At 41.1% G+C, this 25,929-nt stretch overlaps 1 protein-coding gene across 1 annotated transcript in view; it reads left to right on the forward strand.

Moving 5' to 3' along the window:
* Window positions 1-25,929, forward strand: part of KIF16B (kinesin family member 16B) — a 3,706,250-nt gene that overhangs the window by 1,467,309 nt on the left and 2,213,012 nt on the right. The gene's annotated exons all lie outside the window — the stretch shown is intronic.

The raw sequence follows: 25,929 nt of genomic DNA on the forward strand, positions 1-25,929 counted from the left end.
AGGTACAAACTGTTCAATCTCCAACTTTCGCCCTATTGCTATCCTATTCCCTATCTCTAAGATACTCGAAAAATGTATTCACCTCCAACTATTACCCTACCTATTGGACAACCAACTCCTAACTCCTACCCAACACAGGTTTAGACCAGGACATAGCACCACCACTGCCCTTCTTTCCTTCCTCGAAATCATTAACTTTGCTCATGACTCTGGGAACATAGTTTCTACGCTCCTCCTTGACTTATCTAAAGCTTTCAGCACTGTCTCTAATGGGCTTCTGCTTTCTAAACTCTCCCATCTTAAGCTCTCCTCTTCGTCTGTCAAATGGTTCTCCAGCTATCTCTCAGCCAGGGAAAAAGCTGTAAAATGGAACTACTGCACTTCCTCTTTCCTTCACACCCCAACAGGTGTACCCCAAGGCTCTATTTTGGGTCCTTTACTATTTAACATTTTCATCAATGATTTCCACCAAAAGATCCCCAATGCTAAACTGGTGCAATACACAGATGACTCCACTGTCATCTGCTCAGCCAAACTCTTCTTTTACTAATAAACCTTGCGCAAAAAGCCTTCTCCTCCACTGAGTCCTGGATGCTTGTAAATCACTTGGCCCTAAATGCCTCCAAATCTAAAATAATGATCTTTACCCCTTCTAGATATACTGCTGCTGACAAAGCATCCTTCACTATACTTAGCCTAAACAAAACAACTATTGAAATAGTTCCCCATACAAAACTTCTGGGCGTTCTTATCGATGACCAGCTAAAATTTGATATCCACCTACAAACCAATATTAAAAAGGCTCATCAAAAACTTGGTATGCTTTATCGACACAGGCGCTACCTTTCTCTGTCTTCTAGACAACTCCTATCTACCACCTACCTCCTACCCTCCCTTTTGTATGAAGCTCCGCTACTCTCTAACCTCCAATCATCCCTAAAATCTAAACTTTCCTCATGTTATAAGAAAATTTCAAAGTTTGCCACAGGATCCAAATCCTCTACTCACCATTGCAACTCCCGTACATGCTCAAAATTGGTTGGAACTCCCAAGCTACCTAAATTTCATTCAACTAACTACAGCACACAAGCTAATTTTCAAAATTTCTAACTGTCCATCACTCTCCTCTTCCCTAAAACTTTACCAGTCACATAGAACACTTAGATCCACAAATCAGAACCTCTTAGAACTTTACAAGCCTTTACATGCACCAGGGCAGTTTCTACTATCATTCTCCCTTGCCAGATTATGGCACTCTCTCTCCCCTTACATTAGAACTACCCTAACCTACCATCCTTTAAAACGCTACTCCACTCTCACCTCTACTCCCTCTGGGAGTGTTCCTGTACCCATCCTACCTGATTCCTGACACCTATCCGTATTGTATTCTACTCTAATCTCTGCCACTGCTTCAGTTCATCTCTCTAAAATTCCTTTGCCTAAATATGTGTAGTGTATTAAATGAACAAAAATTAGTTTTTGCTAGGGGAATGACTCAGCTCATATATTTCAAGATATGTAAAATCTTGCCTTGCTGTATATTGTATGTTAAACTGTTGTTCTCATATGCTGTACATTAGTATATTGTTTTTCTGTCTGGAGCTTTTCTCCTTGGGCCTCCGTTGAAAACGGGCTGTCTTGGCCCAATGGACTTTCCCGGTTAACAAACTGAAATAAATAAATAAGTCAGTGGTTTCACTATTGAACTTACTAGTAAAAGTTAGGAAGGATGTGTTTAAATATTCTACAAATTGCATCGCCTCTTCCCTGTTGCCTTTCCAAAGAACCAATACATCATCCAAAAAATTATTATGCAAGGCTATTTTGTCTCTAAATGGTGATTGGAAAAGTAACTTTTTTCCCCAGTGGAGCAAAACTAAATTAGCAAATCTGGGGGCACATTTTGCCCCCATTGTTGCTCTCGAAATTTGGTGGTAAATTTCTGCTTCAAAACTCAAATAGTTATTATTAGGTTCATAGGTTCATAGGTAAGTACTAGGCTATCTGCCCAAGGGCATCTATAAGCCTAGCCAGAATGTGTTGGCTTTCACCGCCCCCATAGAATAGTTCCCTGTGCCTATTCAGCACCATTTCCATAAGTGCTACCATCATATTTACTTTACCACCACAAAACCGTCCACTTTCAACTAAACTCTTTCTAAAATACTTAATACCCTCCTCATGTGGTATAACTGTAAAAAGGTTAATTGCATCAATGTTAAGGAATGTCCAATCATTGTCATCCCTACTCAGGGTACTTAACCTTTTGAGACAATGCCAAGAATCTTTCAGAAATATGTGGAACTCCAGTCACCACCCGCTGTATATCCTTGTCCACATAAGCAGCCTGTCTTTGAGCCTCTAGATGACACAATAGTGCGAAAATGGTGGATCATTCATATTTTTATGAATTTTGGGAATTCCAAATACAACCGGTATGACTGGATGTTCCACATTCAAAAAATTAAACTCATCCTCTTGTATGGCTACTTGGTAAAGGGCATCCAACAAAAATAAATCTATCTTTCGATAGTCTATATTAAGTTTGTTGGTGGGTACCCACTGATAGGTGGTGGGGTCGTCAAGAAAGTCTTGCATTTTAGATGTATAATCAATTTGTGACATAATGACTATCCCTACCCCCTTATCAGGCTTCATAATTTTAAGTTCAGTATTGCTGGTCAATTCAAACAAAGCCTTCCTTTCATCCCTAGTGAGGTTATCAAAGTGGCAGGTGTCACGCCTCACATTAATTACATTTCTAATGCCTTCAATGCACAATTTCTCAAACAACAAAGCGTCTCTGTGTATCGGGGGAATAAACAAGCTCTTTGTAGTAAGCACAATCGGTGTTGTATGGGTGTTCTGACCATTTTGGTCTTTGAAAAATAGAGCCAAGTTTAACTGCCTAGTATACAATCTCCCACTTGTATATACATCAACAATATTCAAATTAAAATGCAGAACAAATGTGAAACCCTTACACAAAAGATCATGATAAGCTTCTTTAATATCCAGGGCACTAAAGTTATAAATAGTAAATCCAGAGTTTTTGGTAACTTTACAAACTGGTATCACAGTCTGGCTTTCCGAATGAAAAAATGAATCAGCAAGCTCATAGTCAATTGTACAGCCCTTGAATAAACAGTCATCATTTGTTAGTCAGTATCTCCTCCTGTTGTTGAACCACTGGCCTTTCTTCTGGTGGCTGTTCCTCCATTGCTGTGGTTGTTGCTGTTGTTCTGTACCATGACGCTGATTTGTTGGGCCCCTTCCCTTTTGTTCTGTAGACACTCCGATCTCCTCAACTGCAGAGACCGGTCTAAAAAACGTTGCTGTTCATTGTCCAAATCATTTACTATGTATTCATACAGTCAAAATCAACATTTTTATCGTAAGTCCATTCACCCCCCCCCCCTTAGTAAACACATTATTCCCTTCAACATTGTTGTTACCAAAAACATATGCAGTGCTGTTCTTATATTCACACATGTCCCTAGATAATTTTTTGATCTTAACCTTCATACTTTTCTCTACATATTTTTCTATATTAGTCAAAACTGTTTGATAACTTTTGACATGTTGAAAAAATAAATCACTAGTAATACTTTCGTTGAGGGAAACTATCTCATTTTCAAGTATCTTTAACTTGCTTTGATTGTTTTTTATGATAATGTCCAACATTTCAAGACCAGTCCTATCAAACAAATCGACCAGTTCTTTGGAGGCCTGAGACCCCTTGTGAATGCCGTTCGGAAGTTTCCAGACTCTGAGTGCCATGGATTTAGATAAAAAAGCATTATCCAGCTGCAGCCCTCTGAATTTACGACAAACGCCCTTGAAGCGTTCAAGTTGTTTTAACACTTAACTTACTTCTTCTCTCCTCATTCGAGACCAAGAAGTCCAATTCTGGTACCTGAAGCCATTGCTGGATATCCTTGCCGGTGGTACACGTACCTCCACCGACAACATTGCCTTCATTATTTACGTTGTTCACCACCTCGAGTGGTGAAGAGCTCAACCTGCGAGTCAGTCAGCATCACCTGTGCCATATGTAGGACGTCATTATGGTTGAGTAAAGCTGTTAATTTCTTAACGGAAGCAGTTCAACAACAGCTGCTTTCATATTAAGTTAAAACGAAATTGAAACACCAAATAACACACCGGAGATGTGGTTGAGTCAGAATTCAACCAAACGATCACGAACACAAAACAAATCGCCCAAAGGGTGAATAAACTTGTAAAAAAAATACAAGTTGAAAAACACGAGCCAAAGCACACTTCCAGTGGGTTTTATTGTAGCTCCACAAACTTAGCGCTTTCACCATCCACTAAAGGCATCATCAGAGTTAGTGGAAACCATACTCGTACATTATTTATATACACTTCAATTACTCAACCTCCAATAAAAAACACACATCATCATCGTAGGCACATCCCTAAATATCTAAACACCTCAGGGCTATTAGGGTAAAAGATTTGCATAATGCCCTGTATATGCATCGTGTTACTTGTTTAAACTACAAGAAGTTAATATTTTTTGTAATTGATATAGTTGCTCCCAGTGAGAGAGGTGGGGATGACAACCTAAGGGTTGAACTTTTGGAATACAAAATGGCAGGTTATCTTAAACGCAATTTCTCCACCCGGTCTAAATGGCCATATATCTATGAGGCCAGTTTTGAAACAGAAAGCTAACAAACTGAGATTGTATAAATATGATAGTCATTTATTTGTAATATACACCACAATATTTTATATGAATGTTCTTTTTATATTTGAATGTACCTTACAAAGTTTTTATTTTGGCAGGAACGTTTATGAATGTCATTTTTACTATGTGATGACAGTGTTGGTTTAAATGTGTTATTTAGGGATGTACCTTTAAGATAATGATGTGTGTTTTTTATTGGAGGTTGAGTAATTGGTGTATATAAATAATGTATGAGTATGGTTTCCACTAACTCTGATGATGCCATTAGTGGATGGTGAAAGCGCTAAGTTTGTGGAGCTACAATAAAACCCACTGGAAGTGTGCTTTGGCTCGTGTTTTTCAACTTGTATTTTTTTTACTAGTTTATTCACCCTTTGGGCGATTTATGTTCGTGATTGTTTGGTTGAATTCCAACTCAACCACATCTCCGGTATGATGTTTGGTGTTTAAATTTCGTTTTAACTTAATATGGAAGCAGTCGTTGTTGAACTGCTTCCGTTAAGAAATTAACGGCTTAACCCAACCATAAAGAAGTCCTGCGTATGCCGCAGATGACATTGACTGACTTGCAGGTTGAGCTCTTCACCCTGCATTCACCGCCCATCCTCTACAACGTAAATAATGAAGGCACCGCTGTCGGTGGGAGTACGTGTACCACCTGCAAGGATATCCAGCAATGGCTTCAGGTACAAGAATTGGACTTCTCGGTTTCGAATGGGGAGAGAAGTACATTAACTGTTAAACAACAACTTGAATGCTTCAAGGGCGTTTGTCGTAAATTCAGAGGATTACAGTTGGATAATGCTTTTTTATTTAAATCCATGGTACTAAAGCAAGTGCCGAAAGGACTCAGAGTCTGGAAACTTCTGAATGGCATTGACAAAGGGGTTTCAGGCCTCCAAAGAACTGGTCAATTTGTTTGATAGGACTGGTCTTGAAATGTTGGACATTATCATAAAAAACAATCAAAGTAAGTTAAAAATACTTGAAAATGAGATAGTTTCCCTCAGCGAAAGTATTTAGTGATTTGTTATTTTTTCAACATGTCAAACGTTATCAAACAGTTTTGACTAGTATGGAAAAATATGTAGAGAAAAGTATGAAGGTTAAGATCAAAAAATTATCTAAGGACGTGTGAATATAAGAACAACAATGCATATGTTTCTGGTAACAACAATGTTGAAGGGAATAATGTGTTTACTAAGGGGGGGTGAATGGACTTGCGATAAAAATGTTGATTTTGATCGTAATGAGACTGAATACATAGTAAATGATTTGGACAATGAACAGCAACATTTTTTAGACCGGTCTCCGCAATTGAGGAGATCAGAGCATCCACAGAACAAAAGGGAAGGGGCCCAATGAAATCAGCGTCATGGTACAGAACAGCAGCAACAACCACAGCAATGGAGGAACAGCCACCGGAAGAAAGGCCAGTGGTTCAACAACAGGAGGAGATACTGACTTTAACAAATGATGACTTGTTTGTCCGAGGGCTGTACAATTGACTATGAACTTGCTGATTCTTTTTTTCATTCGGAAAGCCGGACTGAGATACCAGTGTGTAAAGTTACCAAAAAATCTGGATTTACTATTTATAAGTTTAGTGCCTTGGATATTAAAGAAGCTTATCATGATCTTTTGTGTAAGGGTTTCACATTTGTTCCGCATTTTAATTTGAATATTGTTGATGTATATACAAGTGTGAGACTGTATACTAGGCAGTTAAACTTGGCTCTGTTTTTCAAAGACCAAAATGGTCAGAATAACAATACAACACCAGTTCTGCTTACTAGAAAGAGCTTGTTTATTCCCCTGATACATAGAGACATTTTGTTGTTTGAGAAATTGTGTATTAAAGGCATTAGAAATGTAATTAATGTGAGGTGTGATACCTGCTATTTTGATAACTTCACTAGGGATGAAAGGAAGGCTTTGCTTGAATTGGCCAACAATACTGAACTTAGAATTATGAAGCCTGATAAGGGGGGAGGGATCGTCATTATGCCACAATTTGATTATACATCTAAAATGCAAACCATTCTTGATGACCCCACCACCTATCAGAGGGTATCCATCAACAAACTTAATATAGCCTATCGAAAGATTTATTTTTGTTGGATGCCCTATACCAAGGAGCCATACAAGAGGAGGAGTTTTATTTTTTGAATGTGGAGCATCCAGTCACACCTGCTGTATTTGGAATTCCCAAAATTCATAAAAATTTGAATGATCCACCATTTCGAGCTATTGTGTCATCTAGAGGCTCAAAGACCGAGCCGATGGCTGCTTATGTGGACAAGGATATACAGCAGGTGGTGACTGGAGTTCCACATATTTTGAAAGGTTCTTGGCATTGTCTCAAAAGGTTAAGTACCCTGAGTAGGGATGACAATGATTGGACATTCCTTAGCATTGATGTGATTAACCTTTTTACGGTTATACCACATGAGGAGGGTATTAAGTATTTTAGAAAGAGTTTGGTTGAAAGTGGACGGTTTTGTGGTGGTAAAGTAAATATAATGGTAGCACTTATGGAAATGGTGCTGAATAATAACTATTTGAGTTTTGAAGGAGAAATTTACCACCAAATTTCGGGACTAGCAATGGGGGCAAAATGTGCCCCCGGATTTACTAATTTAGTTTTGCTCCACTGGGGAAAAATGTTAGTTTTCCATTCACCATTTAGAGAAAAAATAGCCTTGTATAATCGTTTTTTGGATGATGTATTGGTACTTTGGAAAGGCAACAGGGAAGAGGCGTTGCAGTTTGTAGAATATTTAAACACAACATCCTTCTAGTAAGTGGAATAGTGAAACCACTGACTTCTTAGATATTAGGTTGACCAAAACGTCGGAGGGGTTGCAGAGTAATGTCTTCAGGAAGGAGACTTACAGCATCTCATTACTCCATTACAAGAGTTGTTACTCTCCCCATCAATGTATGGGAATTGTGAAAGGGCAAATGGTTAGGGTGTCACGACTTATTAGGGAAAGCAATGTTTGTAAGCAAGATTTATACACATTGTTAGGATTGTTTCAAGATAGGGGATACCCTTTGAAAATGTTAATAATATGAAATGAAGTTATCAGTAAAAGGGAGACTTCCTTTACACCATTTTATGGGGAAATAACATTGGATTGGATGAAAGAACTAATATTTTTGATTCTAGAGCTTTTGTTCTGATATATAACAATCAAACATCCAATCTAATAGAAGTCATTCGAACAGCTTGGGATGTAACATTTGACAAGGAATTGAAGAGAGACTTGGGTAATCATCATAGGGTGGTGTTTTCAAGGGGAAGAAATATAAAAGAGTTTTTGGAATCACATAGACCCACATATACATGTTCCAAGATGAATAAATATGGGACATGTAATTTTTGTAGATATATAAATAATGGGCCCTATGTCACTGTCCCGGGGTACAACAGAAGTACAGCCTGTCCAGGTAGGTGCAGTTGCAGCACCCAAAAGGTGGTATATTTAGCAACTTGCACCACCTGTAGTGGGTTTTACGTTGGGAAAACCACACGTAGATTGAAGAACAGGATATCTGAACACCTTAGGGCTATTAGGTTAAAAGATTTGCATAATGTCCTATATATGCACAGTGTTACTTGTTTAAAATACAAGAAGTTTATATGTTTTGTAATTGATAGGGTTGCTCCCAATGAGAGAGGTGGGGATGACAACCTAAGTCTTGAACTTTTGGAATACAAATGGAAGGTTATCTTAAACACAATTTCTCCACCCGGTCTAAATGACCATATATCTATGAGGCCAGTTTTGAAACAAAGATATAAATATGATAGTCATTTATTTGTAATATACGCCACAATGTTATATATGAATGTTCATTTTATATTTGAATGTACCTTACAAAGTTTTTATTTTGGCAGGAACATTTATGAATGTCATTTTTACTATGTGATAACAGTATTGGTTTAAATGTGTTATTTAGGGATGTACCTTTAAGATGATGATGTGTTTTTTATTGGAGGTTGAGTAATTGAAGTGAGTATAAATAATATACGAGTATGTTTTCCACTAACTGATGATGCCATTAGTGGATGGTGAAAGCGCTAAATTTGTGGAGCTACGATAAAACCCACTGGAAATGTGCTTTGGCTAATGTTTTTCAACTTGTGTTTTTTTTAGTAATTTATTCACCCTTTGGGTGATTTGTTTTGTACAAGCTAGGTGTAGTTGTCTGCTGAAACCCTTCAAAATAAATTGACATATGTCAACACCTGGTGCACTGCAGAGGTCTTAAAATAAACAACAAAATGCAATATCATCCCTTTTAGGTAACATCAAATTGCTTCAACCTACTGCATCAGTAACCTGCAATAGAGCAAGTCAGAGATTAGAGACTTGGGCCACCTGGATTGATAACTCTCTTTCATTTGATCATCATGTGGCAACTGTAGTTAGGAAATCCTTCTGTGTCTCGCAACTAATTACCAAAGGCATCTTTTCTAAAATGAAGAATAGTATTGCTCCTTTATACTGTTTCCTGGTCAGACCCACTATAGAATGTAATGTACTATTTGGCATGTATATTACTAGATGTGCGCGTGCGCACACAGACACACACACACACAGACACACACACACACACACACACACACACACACACACACACACACACACACACACACACACACACACACACACACACACACACACACACACACACACACACACACACACACACACACACACACACACAAAATTGAAAATAACCAAAAATGATTTCTGACTTCAAAAAAATCTTGGCTACCAGGAGAGACTGGAAAACGTGTCCCTGAACTCAGTGTCATGTAGGCTTCAGAGGGGAGATCTCTTTCTTGTTTTTCCATCTCCTTAGGGATCCTGCTGTCCTTGACCTCCTTTTTTCTTTAGGCCAAATGGTGCATTAAAATTTGAACAAGAGATCTCAACCTAAGCCCCTCTGGTGGAGTAGAGGAATAAAGCCAAGACCACAGCCCAGGCAAACTGAATTTGATTAGTGGCTCCGGTAACTGACGGAGCAACAGGAAAAGATGGGCGTGTCCTTCTTAGTTGGGAGAATGCTCACTGATGAAGCTAAGGGGAGATGGTCCAACTAGGAGACTTGTCTTCAGATGTAGTTCACAAGTATGGAGGGTGGTGAAAGGGAGTGGGTAGAGCATATAAAGGAACCTTCCCAGATGGAAGGACAGAAGACTAAGTCCCTAGGACACCTTTAGGATCCATGACTGGGACTGGGAGCCGGGACAGTAAGATGATATCTGATGGGACCAAAAAAAGGGATCTCAACCTTCTTTTAGAAATACGTAAAACTAGATGTTGGGATAAGTTCTTCACCCAGCACTTCCATGTGTAATGGAATAGGCTCCTCCTACATATCAAGCAATATGATTTCCTTTCATCCTTCAAACATAACTTGGACAACTGAATGGATACTCTTAAATTTACTCCAAAACTTACTGGTGTTGCTTCTCTTGAAAGGGGTGGTAGAGAGTGATGATGGTTATTGGCAAGGCACAGGTGACCTCTGCTCATATTGCCTTGTATATATCTAATGATTCTTGAATACATTTGTGTAAGTTTACTTTGAAGATAGTGAGGGACTTACTTTGCTTTACAGAAAGCAAGAGTCTTTTCCAGAGGATGGGGAATTCTTTGAGAAAGAGAGATCTGTCATGCCAGAAAGTTCTGTTTATATTGCAGTAGAGCTTGATATGTTAATTTTGCAGTATGTAATAAGAACATTTTATTTGCATATACTTTGCATTTGGTATTTCACAGATGATCTAAACTTCCAGGGAAAGGCATTATTGTGATACTGAGCAGACCCCCCATTGCTAAATAAAGAATGAGTGTCATTTAAAAATACTAATGCTATTTTTTTATAGAATATTAATTGAAAACAGATTTGAAAACTGGTCTTGGAATTTCTGCTACATTTAGTACAGTATGGGAAATCCATTGTATACCATTTTACTTTCTTTCTCATGATCACAGTTACTCATGATATAAAAGTCCATCTCAGTAAAGTTCTTCACCAGCAGGAAAATATAGGGAGTTATAGTCAGGCCACCAATTGTAACCATGTTGTTATGAATTTTAGACGTGGATGCCAAGAAATTCACCTTGAAAGTGAAACTTGAGAGGTGAACCTTGGCATCCATGTCAAGAACACAAAATAACATGATTATGATCAGTGAGACCGATCATAACTCTTTATAGTGCATGGAGTTTTATCTACTTCATGGACTACCAATTACAGAAAAAAGGCTGGAGTTTTTGCCAGCTTTGAAAGCCAGTAAAGCACTTATTGAGTGATGTCCCATAGACAGCAAGTAAATATAATTGCAGGAAAAAAGCCAGGAATATTTTTTAAATACTGCCCTAATTTAAATGTTACTTGCAAATTGATTTCAGCAGATGTATGAGGAAAGATATTCAGGGACATCTGAGAGTGAATGAATGTCCCTTCCCTGATTACGAACTATAACGGTGTTTATGGGGTGTGCAACATTTGTTACACACTTCAGAAAGCGCTGTTACAGTCGGGTGTCACACTACAGAAGCACATTGCGGGTTTATCCTTTAATATTTTTGGAGTACAGTCATGGCACCGTATGCAGTACAAGAATATTTCTGGTATTTTTCTTATCTTTTACATCCTGTTATTCCTCTCACATTCCCTGATTTTGCTGGAATTTTCATTTGTCTCATACATTTCTGATTAGGGATAGATGTTGAAATTTTAGTTTGTGTCAGCCACTGTACACATTATTTATTGTTCTATTATGTTTGAAGGGCTTATTAACACAAATGCTCTTCAGTCAACTTTTTAAGTGAATGCTGTTTACTTATTAATTGAGTTGTCAGCTAATGCAGCACAACTGTGCAAGGCATAATTCCAATTCATAATGGACATGGCAGTGTATTATTTAATTGTGATAATTGTGTGTGGCATAATTTCAGTTCAGAACGGAGTTATCACTGCATCATTTATTTATGACAACTCATATTCCAAAATAACAGATGCTGTCAGTAGCAGAATATGTTGATCTTATAAATAAAAGCAAAAGTCAAAGTTGTTTTATTACATTGTACAAATGTATGCTTCCCTTATACTGGACATAGCTATCGCTGCATCATTCTTTTCATGTGTTTTGGTTTCTATGCGATTTTCTTTTTTCCCCAAATGAATCATAGAGTTCTATTAAAAAAGAAAAAAAATAAGACTGATCACATTTCATAGCCTTCTGTGGGACATGATGATCATGTTATTCTTTGTTAACCAGCCTTCTTTGTCTCTCTCCCCCCATGATATACATTTTGCAAAGTTTGTTTCTTTATCTTTTCTGCCCTCATGTCTGCTAACCATCAAGCCCTGTCATATTAAGCCCATTTATTCCCTTGCACAAGGGACATACATTTAACTTTTTCTTCTACAGAGGCATAACAAGTTTTTATATGCATCATATTTGAGTTCCCCTTAGTTATGCACACTTGTGTTTGGATGATTAGCAGTCTCTTTCTTCAGGCCCCTTCCTCTGCAGAGGATGTTTTTCAGAGGAAGCTGTTATAGTTCTCCAAAAAGAAGTTATTAGAAATTAATGATATCACAAGAACCTCATCCTTGGACTTTTACTTCCTCCAGGATTTGAGAAGCTGGTGTAAAGATACTCAGCCTCCTGCTCCCAAATGCAGATAAATTATACAAGTTTCCACTTGTATAATTGCTTTTTGTAGCAGTGCAAGATGAGACTCATTACTATTTCTATTTCTCTGATGTTCATCGTGTTACCCTGCTGCAGTCATCACACTTGAGTTATCCTGTCGTCAGGTGGCCCCGCAGTCGGCCTGAATTCCAAAGTCCATTATCCGGCGTCGGTTGCTGTCGCTTCTTCCCTGACGTCAGTGCGCCAGGGGTATACAAGAGGCATCCGATGCCATTTTCTTCAGTCTTTCTTGCCGCACGGTGCCCGAAGCAGAAGCAGTTCGCAAGTGCCAGTCGGCCGACACCTGAGATTTTCGAATCGAATTTCAGTCCGAAGTCTTCAAAGCTAAGTACCCTGTTGGGGAAGCTTTTCTTGCCTCAGTCCGATGTCAGAAAAAGTTAACAATTGTATTTCTTGTGGGAAGCAAATACCTCATAAGGACTTTCATTCTTATTGTATACCTTGCCTAGGCCCAGACCACGACGTCCCTGGTTGTCGGTTTTGTGCTAGGTTCAACAAGCGAACTATAAAGCGACGCTTTGATTTCGCATAACACTACTTCGGTAGGAAATTTAATTACACTATGCCGTCAGAGCAACCGACTACCGGCATGCATAAAAAAACGCAAAGATAAAGACAGGCAGCCTAGATCCAAGCCAGACTCCGAGACCTCAGCTGGGCTGGTCGCCGGTTCTCCGGTTTTCAGTGAGGCGCCTACGCAGCCCCTGGCAACCCCAGAATTGGAACCCCAGACCGCTTTGGATTCTCAAGCAGAGAGTTCTAGGCCGACGCAGCCATTTTCTTTAGGCCCTACCGACAACATTGCAGGAGGAGAAGCCGGTGCTGTAGAAACACCTGCGGTTACAGAAGGTGTCTTCAGACCGACTACTCTCACCATAAAATCTTATGCTAAGCTTAAGACTCCTCTTAAACCAAAAAAGACTGCACTTCAGTCTCCAGTTCAAGGCCCCATGCCTAAGAAACAGATGCTTAAAATGGCTGAAGATTTGATTTCTTTAATCAGGGGTTCCCAACCCCCCCCCAGACAAAAGGCCTAGACAGGAGGAGCATTATGCCTCCTCTGATCAAGTGTCTATTTCCTCAGGCTCCTCTGAGGAACAGGATTACTCCTTTCCCCCTTATGAAGATTCTGATGCTGAAGATTCCATTCCCTCAGCTTCTCCCCCTGAAGACTATTCCTTTGGGGAAACCTTACATACCATGAGGGAACATTTCCACTGGGAAGGTCAGGACTACTCCGACTCAAAGAAAAGGCTCAGAGAGTTTCTTTTACTCCCCCAGCACAGACCACTTGCTATCCCTCCAGTTTTAGACACTGTGGATGAAGTTTACTTAGAATCTAGTCTAAATCCAGATTCTCTGCCTCCTGCTCCAGCTAAACCAGATAGATATTATAGAGTGCCTGACTCACACAAATTACTTTACAAAAGCCCTGTTGCTGACCCAGAGACAATCTCCCAGGTGCCAAAGGGGCTAAGGCTTCTATAGCTAAAAATCCTGTACCCTCTGAAAGGGACTCCAGGGCACTAGATAGGTGGGGGAAGAAGGTTTACAGCTCAGCTACTCTAGCTATGAGAGCACTAAATTGTCAGTTTCACATGCTGAAATACCAGCAATTCCTAATGTCTCAAATAAAACAAAAGATGAGCACGCACCCTCAACAGTCTGAATTCAAGAAAATGCAGGATCTGTTGCATGTAGCTGAACAGGTGGGCAAACATATACTTTACAATGTGTATTTGATTCCTTGGATGCTTCTTGTAGAGCAGCTGTTACTGGGTCTGTTATACGTAGGCATGCTTGGTTAAAGGAACAAACTCTGCCTGATCATGTCAAAGCAAAGTTACTAGATGCACCCTTACAGCAGGATGTCTTATGTGGGGTTAAAGCAGAAGAGGTTTTAAAGAAAATGGAGGATAAGGCAAAATCTATGCAGACGGTCAAAGATTTCTTACAGGTACAACCCCCACGCTTCAGCAGAAATTGGCCAACAAAATATTAGTCCTTTCCAGCTTCTGACAGACCACAGAGGGGTAAATACAGACGCCCAAGGGGCAGAGGACAAGCACAAATCCCTTACAAACCTCGCCAATGGGGCACTGCAACACAGAAGGGAGGAGAAGACAGGTCCCAAACTACTAGAAGACAGACACAATGACTTACACCTCAAACTGCCAAGCAAAACTCTCTTGGCAGCTCCCTTGGGAGGAAAATTAGCACTTTTTTCAGACAACTGGTGCATCATCACAAAGGACAAATGGGTCCTAGACATTATCTCACAAGGATACAGATTCCATTTCCACACCTTGCCAAGGATAACAGGAATGTCAAACCAGCCACAAAATCAATGGGTAGAGGCTCAAAAACAAATTACAGCTTTCATGGACATGAGAGCCATTCAACTGGTACCTACACAGGAGCAAGGCCAAGGATTTTACTCTAGGCTCTTTCTAGTCCCCAGAAAGGACAATGCTTGGAGACCCATTCTGAACCTTTCAATTCTAAACACCTTCTTGCAAGTACCCAAATTCAAGATGTTAACACTACAGCAGCTTCTTCCGATGCTGGGCAAGAAAGCTTGGCAAGTAATGTTGGACCTCAAGGAGGCATAACCTGCATGTCCCTACCAGACAAAATTGCAGAAGATACCTCCCTTTCATTGCAGGTTCAACCCATTACCAATTCTCTGCACTGCCCTTTGGCTTATCTACTGCGCCCAGGGTCTTCACAAAATGCCTGGCACCAGTAATTGCATACTGAAGACAAAGAGGAATTCAAATATACCCATACCTGGATGACTGCCTCATCCAAGCAGAAAGCAAGGGCATTCTCTTACAACATCTGACTTTTGTAAAACACCTTCTAAGTTGCCTAGTGTACACAGTAAATGAAAACAAATCAAAACTAGTGCCAGCTTGAATACAACGGCCCAGATGGCTTATCTGACGCCAGACAAACAACTACAACTAGCTCAATACTTCAACATAATGGCAACAAAGACCCAACTCACTGCAAGAAAAATTCTGCAGGCCTTGGGCTTCATGGCATCTTGCATACTACTGATACCATTTACAAAACTGCATATGAGGAAATTACAATGGTACCTGAAAAGCGTATGGACTCAACACAGCCACAGCTTGGAAACAATGATACCTCTCATTCCCTGCCTTCAACAGGAGTTTCTATGGTTGTCACAGGCATGTCACCTCAACAAGGGTCAGCCTTTCACCTTACCCCCAGCCAGGCAAACTATGACAACAGATGCATCGGGACTATGCCTGGGGGGGCACATATGGCAGGATGGTGCGTTCAAGGCATGTGGACTGCAGATCAAAGGAATCTGCACATCAATCAAAAAGAAATGCTAGCTGTACAGAATGCTCTGACAGCCTTCAAGGACCTCTTACATCCAGGACAGCTTATCATAAGGACAGACAACACCACAGTAATGTGGTACATAAACAAACAAGGGGGTACGCACTCCTACCATCTATGCAGGCAAGCAATGACCTTGTGGAACACAGCACTGACCTACCAAGTTCAATTACAAGCTCAATTCCTGCCAGGAAAAAAGAACACATTGGCAGATGACCTAAGCAGAAATATCATGGATCCCCACGAGTGGAAACTGGATCCACAAGTATTTGCAATGATAACTCAAAAATGGGGCCGCCCAGACATAGACTTGTTTGCCACCCCCCAAAACTATCAGCTATCAAAATTTTGCACAAGGACATTTCACCATCAAGCTTGGAAAGTGGATACACTCTCATTCAGTTGGAAAATGCTGACAGTATATGCCTTTCCTCCATTGCCCCTTCTCACAAAGATGCTGCTGAAAGTCAGGATGGAGAGACCCCGAATGATACTCATTGCCCCAGACTGGCCATGCCAGCACTGGTACCCACTACTAAGGAACATGGCCCAGGGCCCACCATGGATTTTACCACAAATTCCTCATCTGCTCACACAGCAAGGCAGTCAGATTCTACACAGCCAGCTCAAAACCTTAAATTTGGCTGCATGACAAATCACCTAAGCAACCAGCCAGTTCCTCTTTCACAAGCTGTTATGGATGTCATTCTGGAGGCCAGGAGTCCCAGCACCAGGAAAGCCTATTCAGACAAATGGAAAAGATTTTGCGCCTGGAACCAAGCTAAAGGCCAAAATACCCTTCAGCCTGACATACCTCAGATTCTACAATATTTAACTGAGATGTTACACAAAGGACTTTCTTTTTCATCTATTAAAATCCACGCCTCAGCTATTTCAGCTCACTACAACATGGATCCTCTCTTATTTTCACATCCACTTCTAGGGCAGTATCTCAGAGGGGCCAAAAACATTAGGCCTCCCAGGAGAGCGCCAACACCAACTTGGGACCTCAGTTTTGTTCTGGAAAAACTTACGCTGCCACCTTTTGAGCCAGCTTTCTCAGCTGACTTAAAGTTTATATCATGGAAGACTGCCCTGCTGCTAGCAATTACTTCAGCCAGAAGAGTCTCAGAGCTTCAGGCACTAATGGCAGTAGAGCCTTTCCTCATTTTTCATCAAGACAGAGTTTCTCTATGAACTAACCCCTCCTTTATGCCAAAGGTGGTATCCAGTGTGGCTCTAAATCAAACCATCCATTTACCCACCTTCTTTCCAAATCCACAGAACAAAGGAGAAAGACTTCTGCATTCCTTGGACATTCACAGGCAACTACGTTACTACTCAGATAAAACTAAGGTTTTCAGAAAATCTGACCAACTTTGTGTATCCCATGCTACAGCATCACAAGGAAAGCCTATCTCAAAACAGACCATTTCAAAATGGATAGGACATTGCATACGTTTTTGCTACACCCATCATGGAAAACCAGTTCCTGCTAGCATAAGGCCCCATTCCACCAGGGCAGCAGCTACATCTACAGCCTTCCTCAGGGGGGTACCAACCAAGGATATTCTGGAAGCTGTAACTTGGAGTTCAGTACACACCTTCACCAAGCACTATCACTTACCACTTTATTCTAAGACTAGAGCTGGCTTCGCCACTGCAGTTTTGCAGGGCCTTCTAGCCTCCTCTAACCCTGTTTGACTCCACCTCCCATCCTTAGCTTTGGGATTCTACCCAAGTGTGATGACTGCAGCAGGGTAACACGATGAACATAGTACAGTTTTGTACCTACCATAAATGTAGATGTTCGAGTGTATACCCTGCTGCAGTCCAAGTTACCCTCCCTCCATCCCCTCTGACCTAACTAAAACCTTTCAATACCTTACATTCTGATACAACCTTTGTGGTGTATTTGCTTATAGCTGGAGGGATGTTTTGTTTGTGCTAAACTTTTATTATTGGTACTATCTACTGACCACCTTTTGGGGGGGGGGGGCACCTGACATCTGGGGCAAGAAAAACTGAAGAAAATGGCATTGGATGCCTCTTATATACCCCTGGCGCACTGACGTCAGGGAAGAAGCGACAGCAACTGACGCCGGACCAAGACTTTGGAATTCAGGCCGACTGCGGGGCTGCCTGACGACAGGATAACCCAAGTGTGATGACTGCAGCAGGGTATACACTCGAACATCTACATTTATGGTAGGTACAAAACTGTACTTTTTGTATCACATTTAACCCAACCCCTTCAGACAAAGAATCATTGTAGTGGACAGATCAACACAGTGGTATGCAGCTAGCAGTATGATGTTGGGTGGGGTGGGGGGCTGACTATGGCCTAAGCAACCAAAGTCTGATTAGCAGCTCTGACATGAGGCAGTGACAGGGAAGGATGGCTGCACACTTGGGAGCACCTCTCAGTTGATCCCTGGTAGAGGCTGGGAGGTGTACAGGGGGCATTACCTTAAATGGAAGTAGGAGGGAGACATTGGCTGAGTCTCTGAGGAGGTGAGACAATACACCATTATTTGTACATTCTTTGTCCTTCCCTGGACATCAGCAGGTGCACACATAAACAAATGTTAATAAAATTTTATAAAGAATACTTCAGAAGACTAAAACTAATACTGAAAACTGCCTTGACATCTAGGAATAAAGTTCAAGCTGTAAACCAATTTGCTCTTCCTATTCTGACTTACAGTTTTGGGGTGATTGAACTTTTGTTGTGGTTCCTGCAGCAAATACTACATTAGATGTCCAGATTTTGCAATGAGAAATTTCATCTTGTTTGAAAGTGTTTCCAGTGGCTGCTTCACCAAGATCGCGACACCTGTCCTGCTTTTGAACAGCTGCAACACCGATTGAACTTGCTTTGAAACATGCTTTCTTTCAGGCCAAGTCTACAAATCACAGATGTTCTTCATCTCACATTGCTGCAGTCCTAACACTTGGGTAGTCCGCTGTCCCTCAGTCGGCCCGAATATCAGAGTATAAGGCTGACGTCGGTCAAGGCGCATTTGACTGACATCAGAACGTCAGGGTACAAATGCGCATGACCGACGTCATATCCTCAGTCTTTTTTGCCGCATGGTCCGATGCAGAAGCAGTGTTGCGAGTGCCGTTCGGCGTTCTGAAATTTTTCGAATTCGGAGTTTCAGACCGAAGTCAGAGTTGGTTAAGTACCCCGTTGGGGAATATTTTGGTTTTTTTTTCTTGCCTCAGTGGTTTACCGGATGTCAGAAAAAGTGAATAACTGTATTTCTTGTGGGAAACAGATACCGCATAGGGATTACCATAACTTGTGTATACCTTGTTTGGGACCTGAGCACGACGTTGTTGGTTGCCGCTTTTGTGCTAGGTTTAATAAACGCACTATAAAGCGGAGGTTGGATTGTGCCAGGTTGGTCTTTGGGAAGCGGTGCAATTACAAAATGCCGTCGGATGCTCCGACGCCGGCTTCCTCAAAGAAGCGCAAGGACGAGGCAGTTAAACCTAGGTTAGAGGAGTCGTCCGAACCGGACGCCGGTTCTTTAGAGGCGTCAGTGGAACCGGTGGTTCCGACGGAGGCCTCTCTGGAGTCCCAGGGAGAAACTTTGATTTTACAGGATGTGGCCTCCCAGGAGGCAGGTCAGGCTGTAGGGGCTTCTCAGATAACTGTACTCCCCTCCCTTCCTAAGGGGTCTAGGCCCTCTCTTTCTACTTCCAAGGCTTCTCCTAGAGGAAGGGCTAGTTTAGCTTCTGTGGGTGTCACTCCTAGTTCTTCAGGTGCTGTGCCCAAGAAGCACATGCTTAAAATGGCAGAAGATTTAATTACTTTAATTAGAGGCTCTATGCCCCCTCCTGATAAGAGGCCTAGGATTGAACCAGTGTTGGGGGATTGGGAGCAGGCTTCGGATGTGTCTGAGTCTTCGGCAGAAGACTTACAGGAGTATGCTCATTATTCTGATTCTGATGTGGATGATTCTACTCCTTCTGCTTCTCCTCCTGAGGATTTTTCTTTTTCAGAGACACTTCACTCCATGAGAGAGCATTTTAAATGGGAAGGTCAGGACTTCTCTGATTCCAGGAAAAGGCTTAGGGAATTTTTGTTTTTACCCCAGCATAGGCCTTTGGCTATACCTCCTGTTCTGAATGTGGTGGAAGATGTGTTTGCGGAGGCTTCTCTTAATCCTGATTCTTTGCCTCCTGCTCCTGTTAAACCTGATAGGTATTACAGGGTGCCTGAAGCTCATAAGTATCTTTTTAAGAGTCCTAGGGCAGACCCAGAAACTGTTAGCCAGGGGCCTAAGGGTGTTAAGGCTTCTGTTGTCAAGAATCCGGTTCCTGCAGATAAAGAGGCCAGGGCCTTGGATAGATGGGGAAAGAAAGGTTATACTTCTTCCACTCTAGCCATGAGAGCTTTGAATTGCCAGTTTCACATGTTGAAATATCAAAATTATCTCCTTTCACAGTTGAAATCTAAGGTTGATGCTCTGGCGGAAGGTATTGATTGTAAAGAGTTACAAGATTTAGTACATGTTTCTGAACAGGTGGGTAAGCACTCTTTGCAATGTGGTTTCGATGCTGTACAGGCCTCGTCTAGGGTGGCTACCACTGGGTCAATTCTTCGCAGGCATGCCTGGCTGCGGGATCAAAATTTATCTGACCATGTTAAAACTAGGATTTTGGATGCCCCTTTGCAATCTGATGTCTTGTTTGGTTCCCCTGTTGAGGCAGTTTTAAAGAAAATGGAAGACAAGGCTAAGTCTATGCAGACTGTTAAAGAATTTTTGCAGGTTCAGCCTCCAAAGTTTAGTAGAAATTGGCCTACTAAGGGGTGGACGTATCCTTCTTATGATTCCCAGTCTAGGGGTAGATCTAGACGTGGCAGGGGCAGAGGTCAGGGCTCTTTCAGGCCTAGAACAGGGAGTTCTCCTGCACAGTCTTCAGGTGAGGGCAGGGGTCAGTCCTTTCGTAATCAAACCCAATGACCTACCTTTTCAGCTGCCAGAACCTTCTCGCCTGGCAGCACCTTTGGGAGGAAGGTTGGCACTTTTCAAAGAAAATTGGAGTTTGATTACCCAGGACAGATGGGTATTGGATATCATACATCACGGTTACAGGTTTTATTTCCATACCTTGCCTCCTTTCAAGGGCATGCCAGACATTCCTCCTCAACAAAGAATACAGGCTCACAAGCAAATTTCTCTATTACTCCAAATAGGGGCCATACAGCCGGTTCCTATACCAGAAAGGGGCCTAGGATTTTATTCTCGCCTGTTCCTTGTACCAAAAAAGGGGAACACGTGGAGACCAATTTTGGATTTGTCTATCCTCAACACTTATCTGGACATTCCCAAATTCAAAATGTTGACGTTACAACAACTTTTACCTCTTCTGGGCAAGGATCACTGGATGGTGACTTTGGATCTCAAGGAGGCTTACCTTCATGTTCTTATCAGACTAAGTTGCAGGAAATTTCTGCGTTTTCGGACTGGGACTTCTCATTATCAATTCTCTGCATTGCCCTTTGGCTTATCTACTGCGCCCAGAGTATTTACGAAAGTTCTGGCTCCAGTGATAGCTTTCTTCAGGCTAAAAGGAATACAAATCTATCCTTATTTGGACGATTGCCTGATTCTGGCTCAAGGAAAGGAAGAGCTTCTTCGTCATTTGGAATATGTGATAGCAGTGCTAAGATGCCTGGGGTATTCTGTGAACGAAATAAAGTCCAGTCTAGTACCCTCTCAAGACATGTGCTTTCTGGGTGTAAGACTGAATACAGCATCCCAGATGGCCTTTCTAACCCCGGACAAACAAAAGAATCTTTCCCTTTACTTCCATCATCTTTCTCTTCAGTCCGGGCTGACTGCAAGGACAGTCCTTCAAGCCTTAGGGTTCATGGCATCTTGTATTCTGGTGCTTCCCAATGCCAAACTGCATATGAGGAAGTTGCAATGGTATCTCAAAAATGTATGGACACAGCACTGCCAGGATCTGGACACTGTCATTCAAATAATACCTTGCATTCAAAAGGAATTTTTGTGGTGGGCTCAGGAATGTCACCTAAACAAGGGACTCTCTGTGACCCGGCCAGAGGCGAGTCAGATTCTAACAACAGATGCCTCAGACAAAGCTTGGGGAGCTCATCTAAACGGAAAGTGGATACAAGACAAGTGGCCTGTCAGACTACTGCATCTACATATCAATTTGAAGGAGATGTTAGCAGTCCAGTTTGCATTAATAGCTTTCAAGGATTTACTTCTTCCAGGGCAGGTGTTGATTCAAACAGACAACACAGCTGTCATGTGGTATATCAATAAGCAAGGGGGAACACATTCTTATCCTCTATGCAGGCAAGCAATGATTTTGTGGGAGACTGCTCTCAGTTTACAACTAAGTCTTCAGGCAAGGTTTCTGCCGGGAGCACAGAACTCCTTAGCAGATGTGTTAAGCAGACAAATCATGGATCCCCACGAGTGGAAACTGGATCTTCATGTATTTCAGAAATTGACAGTGTCCTGGGGAACTCCAGACATAGATCTGTTCGCTTCTCCACTAAACCACCAGCTGCCAACGTTTTGCACGAAAAGGTTTCATCCCACAGCTTGGAAAGTGGATGCTCTTTCTTTCAGTTGGAAAAATCTTCATGTGTATGCCTTTCCACCTCTGCCTCTCCTCCCAAAGGTACTGCTGAAGGTCAGACAGGACAAGCCAAGGATGATTTTGATAGCTCCAGATTGGCCTCGACAGCAGTGGTACCCATTACTGAGAAGTCTAGTACGAAAACCTCCATGGCCTTTGCCTTTGATTCCACATCTGTTGTCCCAGGAGGACAGCCATCTGCTCAATGTCAAACTTCACTCTCTTCACCTAACAGCCTGGCATATTCTGTTTTAAACCATAGAGGGTCTCAACTTCCACAACAAGTTTTGAATGTGATTTTGGAAGCTAGAAGGCCTAGTACAAGGAAAGTGTACGCAGATAAATGGAAGAGATTTTTGTTTTGGAGTGCAGCTAAGGATTTGGATGTTTCTGAGCCTAATTTAAGTGTGGCTCTTCAATATCTTACTGAGTTATTGGACAAAGGTTTGTCCTTCTCTTCTATTAAGATTCATGCTGCAGCAATTTCAGCTCACTATGACTGTGACCCACCATTGTTTTCTCATCCTTTGTTCAAGCAATTTCTTAGAGGGGCAAAGAATATAAGACCCCCACGAAGAGCTCCTACTCCTGCTTGGGATCTCAATTTTGTGTTGGAGAAACTCACTCTACAACCTTTTGAGCCTGCAGCTACTGCTGAGTTGAAATATTTGTCATGGAAGACTGCTTTTTTGTTGGCCATTACCTCTGCAAGAAGGGTTTCTGAATTGCAGGCCCTTATGGCAGTTGAGCCTTTCTTAATTTTTCATAAGGACAGGGTATCCTTGCGTACTAATCCTTCCTTTATGCCTAAAGTGGTTTCTAGTGTGGCTTTAAACCAAACTATTCATTTGCCTACCTTTTATGCAAATCCCCAAAATAAAGGGGAAAAGATTTTGCACACTTTAGATGTACACAGGCAGTTGCGATATTATTTGGACAGAACTAAAGGGTTCTGACAATCTCAGCAGTTATTGGTTTCTTTTGCTTTGTGCTCTCAGGGCAAGCCCGTGTCAAAACAAACTATTTCTAAGTGGATTGGCTTTTGCATTGCTTTCTGTTATTCCCATCATGGCAAAGAGATTCCAGCTGGGATCAGGCCTCATTCCACTAGGGCTACTGCCACTTCAACAGCTTTTTTGAGGGGGGTGGCAACTAAGGATATTTTGGAGGCAGCCACTTGGAGTTCAGTGCATACCTTTTCTAGGCATTACCACCTTCCACTGTACTCTAGATCCAGGGCTGGTTTTGCCACTGCTGTGTTGCAGGGCATTTTGGCAGCTCCTGCTTCTATATAATTTAGCCATCCTCCCTTACCTCTGCTTTGGGATTCTACCCAAGTGTTAGGACTGCACCAATGTGAGATGAAGAACATAGTACAGTTTTGTACCTACCATAAATGTAGATGTTCGAAGATCCACATTGCTGCAGTCCAATTTACCCTCCCTCCTTCCCCTCTGTAGTTTGAGGTGGTTGTGTGGGTTGAGTTATCCTTCTGAGGTATATTGTACATATTGTATATATATTGTGTGTATTGTATATATTTTTGGTATTAGGCTGGTTGGTTGTTTAGTTGTTGTTGTTGGGTTTGGACCTTTCTTTTTAGGGTCTTCTGACATCTGGGGCAAGAAAAGACTGAGGATATGACGTCGGTCATGCGCATTTGTACCCTGACGTTCTGATGTCAGTCAAATGCGCCTTGACCGACGTCAGCCTTATACTCTGATATTCGGGCCGACCGAGGGACAGCGGACTACCCAAGTGTTAGGACTGCAGCAATGTGGATCTTCGAACATCTACATTTATGGTAGGTACAAAACTGTACTTTTCTGGTTGGCTGACATGCACTTCTTAGAATGAGGAAGTGAACTGCACCTTCTAATGTTTGTTTCAGTAATGGACTGTTGTTAGTTTTTAATGTAAGCCTTCAACCTTCTTAAACTGAACAGTACCTTGCTGCACTAATTTTATACCACATGTTTTAACAAATAGGTTCATAGGTTCATAGATTAGTACTAAGCTAACTGCCCTTGCGAGCCATTTTAAGTCGAGCCAATTATCTCTTGTGAGACTCAAACCCTGCACCTTGTGTTTGTAAGGCAAATACCTTAACCATTAGGCCACCCTCCCAAATGAAAAAGAAACTAAGAATGTTAACACTTGTGCGACATAAACCCACTACAAAGACTGAAAAGCTATAGTTTAGCAGGTCCAGTTTCTAAGAAACCACATCAAGGATGGTAACATTGCTTTGCAGCCTTACTTCCTCAGAATAGGATCAACTCTAATGCATTGAATAAGGCCGCACTATTATCATGGTATGCAGCAGATAAGATGGGACAGTACAGCAGTACAATGTGGAAATTTAAAAAAAAGTGCATTTCCACAGTTGAAGCAGACTGTAATAGAAAAATAACAAAAAGTAAAATCCATATTGTGCCTGCAGACATTCACTCCATCGACATTCATTCACTGCCATCTTCTTAACCTTTAAAGTGGATATAAGAAAATGAATGAATGAATATTGTATTTTGTCAGTAATAATATATGGCTTACTATCAAAATCGCGAATGCCATAATGGCGTGTGGTCAAAATTCCAAGGTAAAATCTCAACAGTTTGCATATTAATTAGCTGATATTGTCTAAACAAAATACAGACAGGATCGAATTTGGCATTTTTCGATGTCAGCCATTTTTTTACCTGCTACCACTAACCTGCCTGTTTTCCAGCAGTTTGAACATGCGTAGTTCTGCACTTCACATCACTTGAAATTCACGTTTTTGCAGGGGGGCAAGCTGAGCTCACACTACAATGAGGAAAAGGGTAAATTACATGATCTGCACCGCAATCTCTGTTCGTAAAATCAACCACATATAATCGAATGCACAGTGGTATTTGCTACAAAGGACACTCGTAGAATTGTAGTTAGGCAAAACGGGAATCAGTCAACACACATTCGGCATTTTTGTGTTCGCCAAACCTCAGTTTTTCATTTTGATAATAAACTCCAATATATATATATATATATATATATATATATATACATCTATGTATATGTATGTATATATAGATGGAGAGAGAGAGGTTTGTGTGTGCATATCTGTATATTTCTTTTTGTTCATTGTGTGTATGTGTATACACAGACATACACAAATGCACATACACAGAAGGATATTAATTTATATATATATATATATATATATATATATATTATGTTTACAGTTTTATATTCATTTTGGATCCCTTGCCCATTGCTAAGTTGTGTGTAAAATGGGAGCGAACTTCTCTCTGACTCACATTTTCTGAAAGTGTGTTTTGTACTTCTTACTGTGGTTTAGTTTGCCTCATGGCAATGCTGTTTATAAGATGACATCACTCTTCCTGTATCTATTATATTTGCATCATTTTATATATATATATATATATATATATATATATATATATATATATATATATATGTTTGT

The sequence above is a fragment of the Protopterus annectens genome, chromosome 1.part2, assembly GCF_019279795.1.
Source record: "Protopterus annectens isolate FY-2018-M chromosome 1.part2, PAN1.0, whole genome shotgun sequence".
Classification (NCBI taxonomy): domain Eukaryota; kingdom Metazoa; phylum Chordata; order Ceratodontiformes; family Protopteridae; genus Protopterus; species Protopterus annectens.